The 9,023-nt window shown below is 37.2% G+C and overlaps 1 long non-coding RNA gene across 1 annotated transcript; it reads left to right on the top strand.

The window, feature by feature from the left end:
* The first annotated feature begins 8,250 nt into the window (after positions 1-8,250).
* On the top strand, positions 8,251-8,693 carry LOC131381464 (uncharacterized). Its single transcript, XR_009210213.1, has 2 exons — positions 8,251-8,418; positions 8,538-8,693. It is a non-coding gene; the product is annotated as an uncharacterized LOC131381464 (long non-coding RNA).
* Positions 8,694-9,023: the final 330 nt, after the last annotated feature.

Here is a 9,023-nt window from a genome sequence, read left to right as displayed (position 1 = left end):
CCATATACATGCTTTTAAAAAATTTTAAATTTGTGTGCATAATATCACTATCAGTTTCACATTAAAGCAATGAAGGAAAATCACATATCTGCAGGCAATAGATATTAGGAAGTATTAATATGAAAGTCTCTTAATGTTTTGTAGAAAATAACTGCAATTCTCTTATATTGAAAATTACAGCAGTATAAATGTTAACATATATCTATGATATTTAAATGCTGAGATATTACACTTGCAAAATGACTGGAGGAAAACAATAATACAAAGAAAGACAATATGTCAGGCAAAAAGTAAGCAAAATAGGAAGATATTAAAATATAAAATATGAAATAAGTTTACAAATTATAGCCAAATATTTTTAGTATTACAATAAATGTAAATGAGATAAATAGACTTATTGAGGAAAAAACACTCTAAGGTTATTTCTAAAAATTACATCTAACTAAATGGAGTATGCATTTCTATATACTGCTAGCAATGAGCAAGTGGGACTGAATTTAAAAACACATTACACTTACAATCACACAAAAACAAAATATCTAGGTATAAATCTAACAAAACATGGAAACACTGTATATGAGTTTGTACAGGTCAGCTGTCAAATGCAAAGGTAGACAGGGAAGCCAGAAAGGCAATAAAATTATCAGACACATGTAGTGTATCCTTTCCCTTCCTTTCACTCAATATAAAGACCATACAATGTTCCCCTTGGATTCCTTCTGATAATATGTAATTACTGAGTTTAAATCTATCATGCTAGTATTTTCTTTCTTTCTTTCTTTCTTTCTTTCTTTCTTTCTTTCTTTCTTCTTTCTTTCTTTCTTCTTTCTTTCTTTCTTCCTTTCTTTTTCTTTCTTTCTTTCTTCCTTCCTTCCTTTCTTCTTTCTTTCTTTCTTTTTTTTTTGGAGTTTCACTCATGTTGCCCAGGCTGGAGTGTAGTGGTGCAATCTCAGCTCACTGCAACCACCACCTCCAGAGTTCAAGCAATTCTCTTGCTTCAGCCTCCCGAGTAGCTGGGACTACAGGCACACACCACTACACCCAGCTAATTTTTGTATTTTTAGTATAGACGGGGTTTCACCACATTGGTCAGGCTGGTCTCAAACTCCTGACCTTCTGTGATCCACCCTCCTCGGCCTCCCACAGCGCTGGGTTTACAGGCATGAGCCACTGCACCCAGCCTGTATTTTCCTTCTATTGACATCATATTGTCAGTATTTTCTTTTATTACTTCCATTTTTGGATTAATTATTGTATTAATTTTAATTATCTTTTCTCTATTGGCTTATTTGGTATATTTTGACAATTTTTAGTGGTTATCTTGGATATTACAATATGTATTCTTGCTTCAGTAAAATCTAACGAAAAAAGTAGTATTCTTGCTAATACCAGAATAATTCAGTGACCATAGGACACTTCAACTCCATTTATTCCCTTCCTGGTTTTTGAACTATGGTGTTCATGTATTTTACTATATATGTTTGTAACTCACAAAACATTACTATTGTTGTTTTAAATGGTCAATAGGTAAATATCCAAATCCATTAATTCATACATTTTCTTTTTCACAGTTTTTTAATATTTTTCCATATATTCATGCATGCTCTTCTTGCTATCCAGGAACATTTTAGAGCTCTTGGAATAATGCATTAATGTCTTTTGTTTTGAGTAATTAATAAATTGAGTAACAATTTTTTCCATTTTACTTGCTTGCTTGAGGATGTTGTAATTTAGTCTTCAGTTTGAAAAACATACCTACTTAGCAGCTATTTTCTTTTAGCTCCATATAGTTAAATTCTATTGTCTGGCTTCCACTTTTTTTGGCATTTTTGTTTGTTTGTTTGATTCTATTTTTATTTTTTGAGACAGGATCTTTCTCTGTCACCCAGATTAGAGGACAGTGGCATGATCATAGCTCACTGAAGCCTCAACCTTCCCAGCTCTATCAATCCTCTTGCCTCAACCTTCTGAGTAGCTGGGACTATAGGTGCGCACCACCATGCCTGGCTAATTTTTGTTTGTTGTAGTTGTCATTGTTGCTGTTGTTGTTGGTAGAGATGGGGTTTTGCCACATTGCCCACCCTTTTGGTAAGAAGTAAGCTATCAATCTTATTATAGTGCTTTGAAAATGTAATGTATCTTTTCTCTGGTTACCTGATTTGGTTTGACTTTGTCCCCACCCAAATCTCATCTTAAATTCCCATGTGTTGTGGGAGAGAACTAGTGCGAGGTAAATGAATCATGCAGGCAGGTCTTTCCCATGCTTTTCTTGTGATAGTGAATAAGTCTCATGAGATCTGATGGTATTATAAGGGGGAGTTTGCCTACACAAGCTCTCTTTGCCTGCTGCCATCCATGTAAGATGTGACTTGCTCATCCTTGTCTCCCACCATGATTGTGAGGCCTCCCCAGCCACATGGAGCTGTAAGTCCATTAAACCTCTTTATTTTGTAAATTGCCCAATCTCAGGTATGTCATTATCAGCAGTCTGAAAATGAGCTAATACAGTAAATTGATACCAGTAGAGTGGGGTGCTGCTGAAAAGATACCTGAAAATGTGAAAGCAAATTTGGAACTGGGTAACAGGCAGACATTGGAACAGTTTGGGGGGTTCAGAAGATAGGAAAACGTCGGAAAGTTTGGAACTCCCTAGAGACAAGTTGAGTGCTTTGACCAAAATGCTGAAATGATATGGACAATGAAATCCAGGCTGAGGTGATCTCAGATGGAGAATGAGGAAATTGTTGGGAACTGGAGCAAAGGTGATTCTTATTATGTGTTAGCAAAGAGACCGGCAGCATTTTGCCCTTGCCCTAGGGATTTGTGGAACTTTGAAGTAAGAGGAATGATTTAGGGTATATGGTGGGAGAAATTTCTAAGCAGCAAAGCATTCAAGAGGTGACTTGGGTGCTGGTAAAGGCATTCAGTTTTAAAAGAGAAACAGAACATAAAAGTTTGGAAACTTTACAGTCTGACAATGCAATAGAAAAGGAAATCCAATTTTCTGAGGATAAATTTAAGCCAACTGCAGAAATTTGCATAAGTAACAAGTTGCTGAATGTTAATCCCCAAGACAATGGGGAAAATGTCTCCAGGGCATGTCAGAGACCTTTGGGACAGCCCCTCCCATTACAGGCCTGGAGATTTAGGAGGAAAAAATGGTTTTGTGGGCCAGGGAGTCCCTCTGCCGTGTGCAGTCTAGGGACGAGATGATGCCCTGCATCCCAGCTGCTCCAGCTGTGACTAAAAGGGGCCAAGGTACAGCTTGGGATGTTGCTTCAGAGGGTGAAAGCCCCAAACCTTGGCAGCTTCTACATTGTGTTGAGCCTTCAGGTGCACAGAAGTCAAGAATTGAGGTTTGGGAACATCCACCTAGATTTCAGATGATGTATGGAAGTTTGCTGCAGGGGTGGGGGCCTCATGGGGAACAACTGCTGGGGCAGTGAGGAAGGGAAATGTGAGGTTGGAGTCCCCACACAGAGTCCCTACTGGGGCACTGCCTACTGGAGCTGTGAGAAGAGGGCCGCCGTCCTCCAGACCCCAGAATGATAGATCCACTGACAGCTTGCTCCATGCATCTGGAAAAACCACAGACACTCAAAGCCTGCCTGTAAAAGCAGCCAGGAGGATATGCAAACCCCCTCCCTGAAAACCCTGCATACCCACAGGGGCAGAGCTGCCCAAGGCCATGGGAGCCCATCTCTTGCAACAGCATGACCTGAACATGAGATGTGCAGTCAAAGGAGATGATTTTGGAGCTATAAGATTTGACTGCCCCACTGGATTTCAGACCTGCATGGTGCTGTAGCCCCTTTGTTTTGGCCAATTTCTCCCATTTGGAACAGCTGTATTTATCCAATGCCTGTACTCCTATTTTATCTAGGAAGTAACTAACTTGCTTTTGATTTTACAGGCTTATAGGCAGAAGGGACTTACTTCGTCTTGGATGAGACTTTGCACTTTGGACTGTGAACTTTTGAGTTAATGCTGAAATGAGTTAAGACTTTAGGGGACTGTTAGGAAGGCATGATTTCTTTTGAAATGTGAGGACACGAGATTTGGGAGGGGCCAAGCATGGAATAATATGGTTTGGCTGTGTCCCCATCCAAATCTCATCTTGAATTCCCATGTGTTCTGGGAGGGACCCAGTGGGAGGTAATTGAATCATGGTGGCAGGTCTTTCCTGTGTATTCTAATGATAGTGAATAAGTCTCATGAGATCTGATGGTACTGTAAGGGAAAGTTTCTCTGCACAAGCTTTCTGTTTCTCTGCGGCCATCCACGTAAGATGTGACTTGCTCCTTCTTGCCTTCCGCCATGATTGTGAGGCCTTCCCAGCCACGTGAAACTGTAAGTCCATTAAACCACTTTCTCTTGTAAATTGCCCAGTCTCCTCAGGTATGTCATTATCAGCAGCATGAAAATGGACTAATAAATCACCTAAAGTTGTTTTATTTTTTATTTGCTTTTCAACAGTTTTACTTCGTATCTTAGTTCTCCCTCTCTCTCTCTTTCTCTCCCTCTCTCCCCATCTCTCTACTAGTGTAGTATATATACACAATCTGAAGATTGAAAATTACAATATTTATATTGTATTATTAATATTATAGTCCTTAGTAAGCTAAGAGAAAAACTACATTACGTTAATTGTATGTAACAGAGCCATGAGAACATAATAAATTATAATATAATTGAGATAGTCCATTAAAGTCAGAACAAGGTAAGGATATGCACTCTTTTTAAAATATTGTGGAAGAAGTCCTAGCCAAAAAAATCACATAATAATAATTGTATGTATGCCTATTTTAAAGGAGAGATTATTTTTATTATTATAAAATACATTGATTTTCTTTGATACTGTATTTGTTTCTCTTTTTTTTTTTTTCTTGTTGTTGTTGAGACAGAGTGAGCTCTGCCTCCCACGCTGGAGTGCGGTGGTTCTATTGTGGCTCACTGCAACCTCTGCCTCCTGGGTTTAAGCAATTCTCCTACCTCAGCCTCCAGGCTAACTGGGACTACAGGTGTGCGCCACCATGCCCGGCTAATGTTTTTGTATTTCCATAGAGATGGGGTTTCACTATGTTGGCCAGGCTGGTTTCAAACTCCTGAGCTCAGGCAATCTGCCCAGCTCGGCCTTCCAAAGTGCTGGGATTGCAGATGTGAGCCACCGCGCTCAGCCAATTTTCATTGTTATTGTATTTCTGTTGTTCTGCCATAATGTCAAGGTTGTCAGCTACAAATCATTTTCACTATAAATTCCTGCAATGCAAAATAACTTTGCGAATCTTAAATTTGCTAGAATTATCCCCAAATAGCACCAGCTGCATGGTGCCTCCTCTTCAGAAGTCTGACACCCATCTCTGTGAAGTCCTCATCTGACCCCGTAAGGTGCCCACTGGCCCTTTGCAGGTGTCTGGCCCCAGCCTTGGGGAGACACCTTAGACTTTCTACACTCTAATAATCCCAGCTTTTCCCCTCTCCGTTCATTCCCCTCAGACTCCTCTCTGAAGTCACTGTCTCTGTTTTAGCACAGTGTTTTCGTTTTGTCTTTTCAATGCCCAGTACCCATGTATTCAATTACCTAAATTGATCTTCTCAGTTAAAGCAGTTCTTCCTTGAGGAACAGCAATATAAAGTGCTTACTGTGTTTCTGTTTGAATTGTTCCTTCTACTGCTGTGAAAGTTACATTTTCTCTAACAATTTTGAATTGAGTATTTGTGAAATTTCTAAAATTTTTATTGCTTTTTACTTTGAAAATTAATAATTATTCAATATTAATATTAAATGTAATATTTTTTCAATTAATTTACTTGGATATTGTAAGCAATCAATGTGCTCTTTAATAATAAAATAAAAATAATCTCTTATCTAAAATAGGCATGCATATAATTATTATTATTATTATTCTGACACTTTTTGGCTAGGACTTCCTCCACAATATTTATAAAAAGAGGGTGCATATATTTGCCTTGTTCTGACTTTAATGGACTATCTCAATTATTTTATACTTAATAATATTTTCATGGCTCTGTTTCATATAATCAAGTTAATGTAGTTCTTCTCTTAGCTTACTAAGGATTAGAATTTATTTTATTATTAGGTTGCCTAATGTAGACCCATTTTTCCCTTCCTGGCACATGTTGTTATGTGTATGGTGATTTATTTGGCTATTATTTTACTTTAGATACTCTATGTTTCATTAGAATATTACACATCCACACACACACACACACACACACACACACGCATACACATTTATTCACATCTGGGGGCACAGCATCCAATACAGGTATTAGAGCTTGATAAACCACTTTTAAAAACTTGCAGTGTTTCCCTCTGTGCATATTCTGCACAGGTATAAATAATTTAAGAATTATTTTTCCTTGAAATTGAGTACAATTTCTATGTAAAATAATCTCAATTAAGGGTCAATTTGGGCTACAATGTTTTAATACTTTTCAAATATTTTAATAATTTTTGATTTATCCAACATTCATAATTATATGTGAAGTAATATGGAAATGTTTTGAAAAAAATGGTGTTGATTTTATTTAGATTTTCCAGTATACTAATGGAAAGCTGTCCATAGGAGCCTTTTCCAGTTTGAATTTTTAAATTTGTGGTTGTATCCCCCACTACATTACTATTAATATTTATATTTTTCTATATTTCAAAATTGATTTCCAGAAAATTGTGCTTTTTTTCAAAGAAGAACAATATTATTAATAGTTTGTTCTCAAATTTGTGCATTTTCTATTAATACATCTCATTACTACTGTTTTTCTAATTTCTTGTGTCAAATACTTTTCTTATTATTTTAAGTATTTCTTATCTGTCATTTCTAAGTCTCTGTATTTTTCCTGTATATAAAGGTTTAGAAAATACTGTTATTAAAATAAAATCAGAGTATTATTTGTTTTATTGCTTTTTTTTTTCTTTTTTTGAGACAGAGTCTTACTCTGTGGCCCAAGCTGGAGTGCAGTGGCGTGATCTTAGCTCACTGCAACCTCCATCTTCCAGGCTCAAGTGATTCTCGTGCCTCAGCCTCCCAAGTAGCTGGTACTACAGGCACCTGCCACCATGCCTGACTAATGTTTTGTATTTTAGCAGAGACAGGGTTTCACCGTGTTGCCCAGGGTGGTCTTGAATTCCTGAGCTCAGGCAATCCACCTGCCTCAGCCTCCCAAAGTGCTGGGATTACAGGCATGAGCCACCACATCCAGCCTTTGTTCTTAATATATAATTAATTTAACCATGATCAATGTGACTAGAGTTTTATTTCATACATTCTGACTGGCCTAGTATTTAGCATATGTATAAAAATTAAAATTGCCCTTTATTACTATGTAATGTGTTTTGACCTTCCACATCATCATTAATCCTTTTGTGTTTCAACATATACCATCCATACAATAAAAAAAGGGGGAAATGTTATCAAATCTATTGAGTTTATACATTAGAAAATCAATTTGTCTACATATAATAATGACTGTACTTCAACCCTACCAATATTTACTACTTTATTTTATTTTGTCTCCCATTTGCATTGTCCAGTATTTTCAAATCAAAGGTAAAATTTGTACTATAGAAAACATTTTGAAAAATTATATTTCCTGATTGTAATGGAAATGCTTCTAGCACAGTACTTTCCAAACATTATTTCCTAAATCTCTGGTCCCTAGAGATGCTGCTTAAGAAGACATTCAGTGGTAAATACATCTGGACTATTTCACACCGCCTTGTTTATTCTTTCTTTGATGTTTTCTTCTCTTTACTGATACCCGTCGTTTTCCCTAGGGATTAGACTAATGTACATTTGCTTTTCCCTAACTCCAGTTTCACATCTCAAATGTTGATTCCTTTATCATTTGCTTGAATGACTTATTAAATGCTTTGGATTTTCGATTTCTTGATCAGTTCATTTCTCCTGAAATTTTCCTCTTTATGTTGAGACATGATGCTGCAGAGTCTGCTGCTGTGACTCTGTAAGGGCAGTGCAGCCATGGAACGGCCTGAGAGCTGTCCATGTTTGTCGTTAAAGTGGAGGAATTCAGGGCAGGACCTGTCTGTTTCTTTCCTCTTACTGCCCCTCTCTTTGATTGAAATCCCTTCCCTACCCTCTCTACTTTTGTTCTAAGGCCATAGTTTATCCTCGTTTTCAAACCTGGCTTCTCACTGGTGCAGCTCTGTCAATCACCCTGCGTAAGCTCTGCCCTGTGTCCTGTTTTCTGAGTTTCAGGGCCACCGCAGGACCACTCGATTCCTGGTGCTGCTGTGATTTGCAACCACACGGAACCTGTTGACATCCTCCACATCCTCTCCTTTCTCAGCTTAGGAGGGTCTCTCTCTGGGTCTTCTGAACTCAACGTGACGAATGAGGACTATGAAATGGAAGGAACGGGGGCAATAATCTCATGGTATGTACGTGTATCTGTTTTTATAGGTCATGCTTTACAGTAGCTTTAAAAAATAAGTTAGATCATTTTATCTAAAATATTACAGGCATGTTTATAATATTTAACCTCCTGTTTTTCAGAAAATTATCATCGGGAATCCGAGTGCTGTTATGGATGGTACAAGTGGCCAACCTTTACAGTAAAATATCCCTGTTCATGAAAATAAATGTTAAGGAGTCTGCTTGAAATACTAATTATATTACTTAATAAAGTCTTTTAAATAATTTGATGTAAAATATAGTTGACAAATTTTTTTTCACCAATGGCGTCAAGCAGGTGCAACTCATCCTGAACCAAACTACTCTTAATTTACTAGGACTTGAAGCTTCACTCCTACAGGGGGAAAGAAAAGTAAAACCAATGGTTTAGATGTGAAACGTTAAATCCTAACTTGATTTTGGCTTTTTACTTACCTGATGGATTTTAAAATGTTTGGGAGATTCTGAGGTCTGCTAATATAAGTGCTTCAACTTATAGTTGGGACCTCACATCTATGTGTTGTTTGTAACTTTTATTTATTTATTTATTTAGGCTGATATTTATTTATTTAGGCTGATATTTATTTA

Source organism: Hylobates moloch, unplaced genomic scaffold (assembly GCF_009828535.3).
Source record: "Hylobates moloch isolate HMO894 unplaced genomic scaffold, HMol_V3 SCAFFOLD_2, whole genome shotgun sequence".
In the NCBI taxonomy this organism is placed as follows: Eukaryota; Metazoa; Chordata; class Mammalia; order Primates; family Hylobatidae; genus Hylobates; species Hylobates moloch.
This window is presented reverse-complemented; position numbering and strand designations above follow the sequence as displayed.